General features: G+C 44.9%; 1 long non-coding RNA gene across 1 annotated transcript in view; it reads left to right on the forward strand.

Annotated features, from left to right (window-relative positions):
* Positions 1-9,220, forward strand: part of LOC128058529 (uncharacterized) — an 18,273-nt gene extending 9,053 nt beyond the window's left edge. The window contains exon 3 of the long non-coding RNA XR_008200497.1: positions 8,624-9,220. This is a non-coding gene — a long non-coding RNA (uncharacterized LOC128058529). The remainder of the gene's footprint in view (positions 1-8,623) is intronic.
* Positions 9,221-9,600: the final 380 nt, after the last annotated feature.

A 9,600-nucleotide genomic window follows, 5' to 3' on the forward strand; every position in this document is an offset into this window, starting at 1 on the left:
CACCATGTGAGATCTAGTTCTCTGACCAGGGATGGAACCCAGGCCCCCTGCATTGGGAGTTCAGAGTCTTAGCGGCTGGACCACCAGGCAGGTCGGTGTAAAAGCATTCTTAGTGGGCTGAGCATAAACAAGCTAGGGGTGGGCTTGTTGGTCTTAGGGTGGCTGACCTCTGTTTTAAGGAATTTGTTTTCTTGATATTGAACTTCCTAAACAGTTTGATCTCTTCGAGAGCTGTTCGGCAAGTTCATTTTTTAAAAAAAATATTTATTCGCTTGGCTGTGCAAGGTCTTAGTTGTGGCATGCAAAATCTTTAGTTGTGGCATGTGAGCTCTTTTGTGTTACCTGCTCAGTTGTGTCCGACTCTTTGGGACGCTGTGGACTTCATTGAGGCATATGGGATCTAGTTCCTGACCAGGGATCAAATGCAGCATCCTTGCATTGGAAGCTAGGAGTCTTAGCCACTGGACCACCAGTAAAGTCTCTGGCAAGTTTATCGTAATTCTCAGATCCCACCTTTTGTATAAGACAGTTTCATGTTCACATTACCCTCTGCATATCCTCCTTACTTTCTGTGTGTGTGTGTGTGTGTGTGTGTGTGTGTGTGTGAGGAAGGGTTTGGTAAAATCCTCTGAGGTCCCAAGTACAAGTACTGTTGGAATTAATAGGGGGAAGTATCATATGACAATCAAAGTGCCAAGGGTGATGTATACATACATACATATTTGTATACATATATACACATATATTGGAGAAGGCAATGGCACCCCCCTCCAGTACTCTTGCCTGGAAAATCCCATGGACGGAGGAGTCTGGTAGGCTGCAGTCCATGGGGTCGCTGAGAGTCAGACATGACTGAGCAACTTCACTTTCACTTTTCACTTTCATGCATTAGAGAAGGAAATGGCAACCCACTCCAGTGTTCTTACCTGGAGAATCCCAGGGACGAGGGAGCCTGGTAGGCTGACATCTATGGTGTCGCACAGAGTCGGACACGCCTGAAGCGACTTAGCAGCAGCATACACATATATATGGCATATGGGACTTCCCAGGTGGTGCTAGTGGTAAAGAACCTGCCTGCCAATGCAGAGACATAAGAGACATGGGTTGGATCCCTGGGTGGGGAAGATCCCCTGGAGGAGGGCATGGCTACCCATTCCATTATTCTTGCCCGGAGAATCTCGCAGGGTCACAAAGAGTAGGACACGACCAAAGCAACTTGGCACGCACACCTATGGCATGTATTTATATCTTTATGGCATATATATATATCTCCCATAAAGATATACGTACATATAATACAGATGTATCTTTCTTTCCAAGACTGAAGCATGGCTTCAGAAGCAGAGTATTTGGCTCCTGTTGGGATATAATGGACTTCCCTGGTGGCTCAGGCAGTAAAGCGTCTGCCTACAATGCAGGAGACCCGGGTTGGATCCCTGGGTGGGGAAGATCCCCTGGAGAAGAAAATGGCAACCCATTCCAGTATTCTTGCCTGGAAAATCCCATGGATGGAGGAGCCTGGTTGGCTACTGTCCATGGGGTCGCAAAGAGTCGGACATGACTAAGCAACTTCACTTCGTATAATGAATTGATATACTTTGTGGAGAGTTGGGAATAACTTCCTCTTTTCCGTCCCTTAATTATTATCAAAGGATGAAAATCTTTTTGAAGCAGAGAGTCTTGACAGTAAAGTAAGCTTCCAACGCAGACCATGTTTTTCTCTACAGATTTAAAGGCCAGCAATTATTTTCAGCTCTTCTCAATATTCTTCCTTAGGATTTGGAAATAAACCAGGAAAATAAATGACTTTTATGTCAGGATAAAATCCTTTTGCAAGTCAGATGGGTTTTGCAATCCTTGATTTCCACAGAATGGAAGGATAAGGTCTAATCTAGTCGTCAGTAGACAGATCATTAAAAATAATTTTTTCACTATGCAGTTTCAGTTACCTGTCATCACATCGCTCTAACAACACTCCTTTTGTTCCCACCATCTTCATTAAGTTGAAGGTTTCTCAGCACTTACTGCCAGCCCTGTGCTGGTAAACATGTAAAAATACCTTGGGGAAGGTGGGAAGACCTAACTTGCACCATTTGCCAATTTCTATGGTGTAAATACTACTACCCCTGGCTGATTTCAAGCAACCAAGGTGATTTCACTGAGTTGGTGACAGATAAGCAGTATTTCCACCACACAAATACAATAGAGGCAGATAATATCAAGAGTGTAGATAACAGTAAAACGTAGGGGAATAATTAGTAAGTGATGAGTATGCTGAGTACTTATTTCCTTTGTCTTTAACACAGATAATTTAATTGCAAGTTCATATAATTTAGTTTTCAGGAGTCATTTTGTGAAACAACTACTCACAAATTCCCCCAAACTGAATTAGTACAAGCTGGCTTCAGTACACCACTTTGACAAAAAAAAAAAAAAAAACCAACAACCAAACATGGGAATAAAATTATTGCAAAAAATCGACCTCATTTTAGCGCAGGCAACATTCATCCAGGAAAATGTGACTCATTGGTGGGGGTGGGGGGAACCTTCCTTTTTTTATTTTTTCTGTTAAATAATTATTTATCTAAGTTTGTAGGAGTGGTTTCATGAGTGTATACATGTGTCAAACTGTATGCTTTAAATATGTCATTTATTTTATGTCAATTATAGCACAATTAAGGGTTAAATTTTCTCCTCTGACTTTTAAAAATGGAAATATGTGTACTTCTTAATTTCTTTTTTTTGGCTGTGCCAGGCGGCATGTGGGATCTTAGTTCTTTCTGTGTGTGTACTCAGTCACTTCACTTGTGTCTGACCATATGGATTGGAGCCCACCAGGCTCCTCTGCCCATGGGATTCTCCAGGCAAGAATACTGGAGCAGGTTGCCATGCCCACCTCCAGGAGATCTTCCCAGCCCAGGGATCAAACCCACATCTGGCTGCATCTCCTGCATTGCAGGTGGATTTCTTTACCCGCTGAGCCACCTGGGAAGGCCTTAGTTCCCTGTCCAGAGATCAAACCCATGTCCCCAGCACCAAGTGTTAACCACTGGACTACCAGGGAAGGCTTTATATTGTTTTGATCAATTACATTTATATGATAGTTGTAATAATAGAAAAATTAGTGCCTAGTGTTAAATTAGTGTTAAAGTCACAGAAAGTAAATAATGATCCAGTTTGCATATAAGTAAATAAATATGTGCAGAAAATTATGACGAAATTATCCATATGTCATATAAACATAAAAAATACACTGTTGTAAAATATTGTGGGGGAACATGGAATAGAAATTTGAGTTCAAGTAGAAAAAGGAATGCTGTAAAATCGCACTGTTAGAGAAGCTTGCTCAATTTTTTTTTTTTTTTTAATTTGCCTGTGCTGTGTCTTAGTTGTGGCATTCCGGATCTTAGACCTTTGTTGTGGTATGCAGGATTTTTAGTTGCATCATGTGGGATCTAGTTCCTTGACCAGGAATCAAACCAAGACCCCCTGCATTGGGAGCATGGAGTCTTGGCCACTGGACCACCTGGGAAGTCCCCACATATACATATATATACGTATATTTTTTAACAGATAGTTGTAGCTATCGAATTGCTAGGGTACTGGATACATACATTTAAGAATGATATAACCATTTCTTTTTAAGGTATGAATTTACAACATGTTGGAAATTACAACCTTTTAACTATGCAAACTTTTGATGAACAAGGTTAGCTGTCAACTGAAAAATATGCCAGGAAGTACATAGCTTTTCCATTAGAAAGAAACTAGCAGAAGAGACTGAGGCATGCTAAGTTGAGACAATGGAAGCTCTTCTATAAATCTATCCTAACCTTCTGAAATTAAGAAATTAATCTCCGCTTGCTGAAGTTCTGAGAATCTCTCTGAAGGCATCCAACATGTGTGAATGTAGTAATTTGTGAATTTGTAGGATTTTAACCGTGTTTCTTGGATTGGGGCTAAAAGTTCATGGATGGTCCCGACTTCTGTTGAGTATGTGTCTCCGTGTAAAGTTTTCTGGTGCATGTAATTTCAGAGTTTCTCTTCAGATCCACAAAGAAGTCCTGACCCTCAAAGAGTTAAAAGCAACTTGCTCTGAGCCCCTTTAAAAAGCTCTAACAGGTTTTCTTTTTCCTTGGCTCCTATAAAACCAAATGCAGTAGTTTAAGGTTTGTAGAACCAAAGTTCCCAATTCCCTCCTCTAGACTGAGACATCAAGCCCAAGAAACTATAACCAATCCGATCCTTAATGGCCACCTCAATTGCCTTCTCCTCCAGGAAGCCTTCTCAAATCCCTCACTCTTTCCTTCTAGCTCTCATCTCTCTTTCCCCTAAGACATCTTGTACTACATCTGTTTCTCTCCTTGAGCAGTCATCCTTTTCTTACTCATGTTATAGTTAGAAACTGAGAGTCCAAGCTTCATGCTCAGAAAGATCTGGGCTATAATCCTGGCTGTGTGACCTGGGGCAGGGCCTTTTACCTCTCTGTGTCCCAGTTTCCTCATTTGTAACCTGGGAGTCCTTATGGTTCTTATATCATGAGTGTTGAGAGTATAGTTCTTAGCACATACCCTGCACAGAGATGTTACCTGTTGTTATAATTACAGAGGTCTCCCTCTGAGAATCTCGAGTTGGAAAGTTCCCTCCCCAACAGCTCTTCACACCCAGTAAATAACAGGGAGTCATGTCATTATTTTCAGACCATCTGAGAGAGTGAGCCCTGGGGTCTTCTCTCTCCCAGAATGGCACCAGCCTTCTCTGGTCCTCTTTGCTCCATGCAAATCTCTCTTTAGCTCCAGATAATGACAGCCTGGGGTTTCCAGAGGCTGTATGGAATGTCCAGCCACTGCCTTGCATAACCACAGAAACTGGGAACACTGGGTTCAGAAGGACCCTCCCAGTCCATTATATCCAACAGCGTCCCCATTGTGAGACAGGTGAACCAAGGCCCAAACAGTGAGTCAGCATCCACAAGGTATTTCAAAGACTTCTCAAAACAGCCCTCCGCTCTTTCAGTCCCTCTTTCTCCTTGCCTTCCTTTATTTTTTTGTCATAACACTTCCCTTACCGGACATCATACATTGATCCTTTTTCTTGTTTATCATCCAGTTCAACACCAGACATAACCTTCATGAGAGCAGGGAAGTTGTCTTGTCCATAGAGAGATTCTGAGCCCCTTGCCCAGGATCTGGCACAAGTGGGTGTCTGATGACTCTTTGCTGTGTGGATAAAATGATGCGTGCCATTTGGCTGTTTCTCCACAGGGGCTCAGGCATAGAAATTCACTCATTTGGTCATTTATCCCATAAACATCTGATCAACATCTTCTGTGTGAGAGGCCTTTTGAAAAACCAAGAGATCCCATCCCTGCTCTTAAGCAGCTCCCTGATTAGTGAACAGTAGCCACCAGGTGCTAAGAACCTACTGTATCCCAAGTTCAAGGCTGGCAACTTTATATGCACCTTCTCCATGTTAGCACAATGCTTCTAAGTGCAAAGTGCAATGCTTTATGCAGGACTCCTTAAGAAAAAAAAAAAAAGGGCTTGGAGGTTGTTAGAAGGATATAGGTGGGCTAAAGACTAAAACTGAAAGGAAGATATCAATAGCTGAGATGACTCCAAGAGCTGGCAGACTTATCTCCAGCTCTTGAAACCTGCCCAGTATTTATTTGAGGGTATCTCTTCTTCCTGGAGGTATGCCGCTGTCTGTTTTACAGACTTACTGGCTCTGTCTTCTGCGCTGCATTTGGGGGACAGCCAGTCTGATTGGCTTGGCCAGTAGCTTTCATTGTCTCCTGCAGGTCAGACCACTTCTTGGATTACTAACTGGCCTAGAGGGTGAACACCATCTAGCGTCTATCATATCCTAAACAAAGGGTATGTTTAGTTAAAAGGGAGGGTGGAACATCATCCTCACTCTGACTCTGTAAAGTAATATTACTTCTATTTTCTGGAAAACAGGCTTAGAGAGGAGAAATGACAATAAAGCTGTAGCAAAGCTGCCCTGGCTGACCTGCAAATCCAGCACTGAGAAATACATGGTATCGTGGATTGCCCCTGAGATTTGGTGGTTGTTTGTTACGCAGTAACAGCTAACTAATACAGGATTGAAGTCAGGTTTCTTTGATTCTGTCTCACTGTGTTGTCCCATTGAGTTTTCAGCACTCATTTCTGTTCTCCCCACAAAATCATCTTTGAAGTATGTTGTCCTCAAAGGAGCAGAGCGGAAGACGCTGGGAAAGAGATTGGTCCCTGAGAACTTCCTGCATAATAAATTTGTGCTTTCTCTGCAGTTTCCCACTCTGACAGCTGAAGAAAAGGACAGATATTAACAATTCCAACATTCACAGAAAGCTGTGTAGTTCTTCAGTGAAATCTATGGAGTTCCCTGGTAGCTCAGCTGGTAAAGAATTCACCTGCAATGCAGGAGACCCTGATTGGGAATTTCTCCTGGAGAAGGGATAGGCTACCCACTTAGCATTCTTGGGCTTCCCTGGGGGCTCAGATGATAAAGAATCCACCTGCAATGCTGGAGACCTGGGTTCGATCCCTGGGTTGGAAAGATCCCCCAGAGGAGAGCATGGCAACCCATTCCAGTATTCTTGCCTGGAGAATTCCATGGACAGAGGACCCTGGTGGGCTACAGTCCATGGGGTTGAAAAGAGTCAGACACAGCTGAGCAGGTAAGCATAGCACAGGACAGCACAATGCGTCTATAGGCTTTCCCTGGTGGCTTGGACAGTAGAGAATCTGCCTGCATTGCAGGAGACATGGGTTCAATCCCTGGGTCGGGAAGATCTACTGGAGAAGGAAATGGCAACACACTCTAGTATTCTTGCCTGAAAAACTCCATGGACAGAGGAGCCTGGTGGGCTGCAGTCCATGGAGTCTCCAAGAGTCGGACACAGCTGAGAGCTCCTATACACCACAAACAGTCCTAGAGGGTACCCATGGCTGGCGTTATTACAATCATTTAAAATAAGAACAAAAACTCAAAGAGATGATGAGTTGCCCAGGTTGCAGAGCTTCATCTAAACCCAGGTCCTTTGGTGTCTAGCCCTGGCTAGATACTTTTCCATCACACCCTATTGCTTCTGAGTCCTTGGTAGAGAGCATCCTCTGGGCACTTCGGTGTGGGCAGCACAGTGCCATGTGATTCACACCCCACAGTGCCGATGGCTGGAGTGCAATGGAGCAGGGCGCTTCCAACCTTAGCCCATCACTTCCCTTCACCAATCATTCAGCTCAGCTTGTTCGGCTTTCCTGGTTCCCATGTGGTCCTTTTCCCCAGCCTCCAGCCACATCTGGTCAAGGCCGAGATAGCACAGTTATTTCCTAGATGCCACAGCAGTCAGAATCTGCTCTTTGCAAACAGCCAGCGCTGTTGGTGCCACAGAAGGTAACAGGGCAGTGAGGTAAAGAACCTCCGGTTGAAACCTGGCTTGGCCATTTGATTTGTTACATGGGCGATTTTTACATCCCGTGTCTCAGGTCTGCTTGCTCCTTCAGTGAGTGAGAATGAACGTGTGATGACACAGGGGTGGTAATAAATGTGCTGATGCATCCTCGTCCTGGCTAGCACCACTCATCTTCCAGGGCTACTCCTTTCATGCTACTTCCTCAAACAGACATTCCCCCGAGGCCAAATTATGTTCCTGTCCAAATTCTGTAAGTGGCTTCCTTCATTGCATTCGCTGCATCTGAACTGAACTGAAACTGCTGTGCTGGGTCTTGGTTGCTCTGTGGGCTTTTCTCTAGTTTCGGAGAGCAGGGGGCCTACTCTCTGGTTGTTCAGTTCAGTTCAGACGCTCAGTCGTGTCCGACTTTTTGCGACTCCATGGACTGCAACACGCCAGGCCTCCCTGTCCATCAGCAACTCCCGGAGCTTACTCAGACTCATGTGCATCGAGTCGGTGACGCCAACTCTCTAGTTGTGGTGCGTGTGCTTCTCATTGCCGTAGCTTTTCTTGTTGCGGAGAATGGGCTCTAGAGCACTTGGACTTCCTAGCTGTGGCTCCTGGGGTCTAGAGCACAGACTCAATAGTTGTGGCACACAGGCGTGGTTTGCTCCACGGCATGTGGGATCTTCCTTGATCGGGGATGGAACCCTGGTCTCCAGCACTGGCAGGCAGATTCTTTACCAATGAACCACCAGGGAAGCCCTATTCAATTATTCCTTGATTTTCCTGCTTCATTGTGTATCTCCCCTGCTAGAAGCTCCCTGAAGAGAGGGACTGTCTATTTTAACCACTCGACCACCAGAGAAGACACAACTATGTCTGTTTTAAATACCTAGATATTGGGACTTCCCTGGTGGTTCAGTGGTTAAGAATCTGCACTTCCATGGCAGAAGGATGCGAGCTTAATCCCTGGTTGGGGAACTAAGATCCCACATGCCACAGCCAAAAAAACCAAAACAAAAACCCAGAGGCTAGCACAGTGCCTGAAACATAGCAAGCACTCAATATTTGTGAATCTGCCCCCTTTTCCCCATTCTTCCCACCTACCTCCACCAAGCAAACCTGCTCGCCTCCTGGGGGGTTGTAAAGTGAAAATAAACTGTAAGCCGGCAATCCCTGGGTGAGGCTGATGGTGTCACCTCTGTCTCTCCTTTGTCCACTCAGATCCTGCTACACTGGTCTCTCTGCCCTCCTGTGAATATGCCAGTCTCATTCCTGCTTCAGTGCTTTGCACTCGAGTTCCCTCTATCTGGAATATTCTCCCCAGTTGGCTTCCTCCTTCGCTTCCATCTGATCTCTACTTAAATGGCACCTCTTTGGAGGCGGCAGGAGCCCGGTGCGCATCATACCAGTTGAGTTCAGCAACAGGTTCAAAGGAGTTCCTCTGTGACCAGAAGTACAGTGATGGAGACAACCTGCCAGAAAAACTTGCAGCCTTTAAAGAGAAGTACATGGAGCCTGACCTGAACAATGAGGGCGAGACTGACCATCTGATGTCTTTAAAGAGGATGGATAGTGGAGAAGCTTGGGGTCCCCAAGACCCACCTGGAAATGAAGACTATGGTGACAGGCGAGGTTGGCCACACCATCTCTTGCCGAGACTTTGTGAACATAAGACTGTCATGATGTTTGAAGGAAAAGCCAATGAGAGAAGCCTCAAGCCCGTTGGCCCCCTCCAGAGAGAGACACTGCCAGTCTGCCCCGAGGACCCGCCGGGACCTGCCTCCCCCTCCCCCGTCTCCTTCCTCCCCTCCCCATCTCACTGCCGTTCTTGACTCATTGTGATGTTTTATTAAATTAAAAAAATTTTTTAAAAATAAATGCCACCTCTTCCAGGAGGGCTTTGCTGATGGCCATTTCTGAAGTGATTGTTCTCACCCTCCATCCTTGACTATCTGTCCCCTGACCCTCGTTTTTTTACAAAGTGCTTCTCACTGCTTGATGTTAAATTTTATATTGCTGGTTGATTTGTTTATTGTCTGTCTCCTCCATGAGAAAATACACTCTGGGAGGTCACAGATCTTCTCTCTTCTTTTAAACGAGTAATTTTACTTATTTATTTCTTTTCGCCTGTGCTGGGACTTTGTTGCCGGGTAGGCTTTTTGTGGTGCTTGGGAGCTACTCTTCAATTGCTGTGCAGG

Source organism: Budorcas taxicolor, chromosome 13 (genome assembly GCF_023091745.1).
Source record: "Budorcas taxicolor isolate Tak-1 chromosome 13, Takin1.1, whole genome shotgun sequence".
In the NCBI taxonomy this organism is placed as follows: domain Eukaryota; kingdom Metazoa; phylum Chordata; class Mammalia; order Artiodactyla; family Bovidae; genus Budorcas; species Budorcas taxicolor.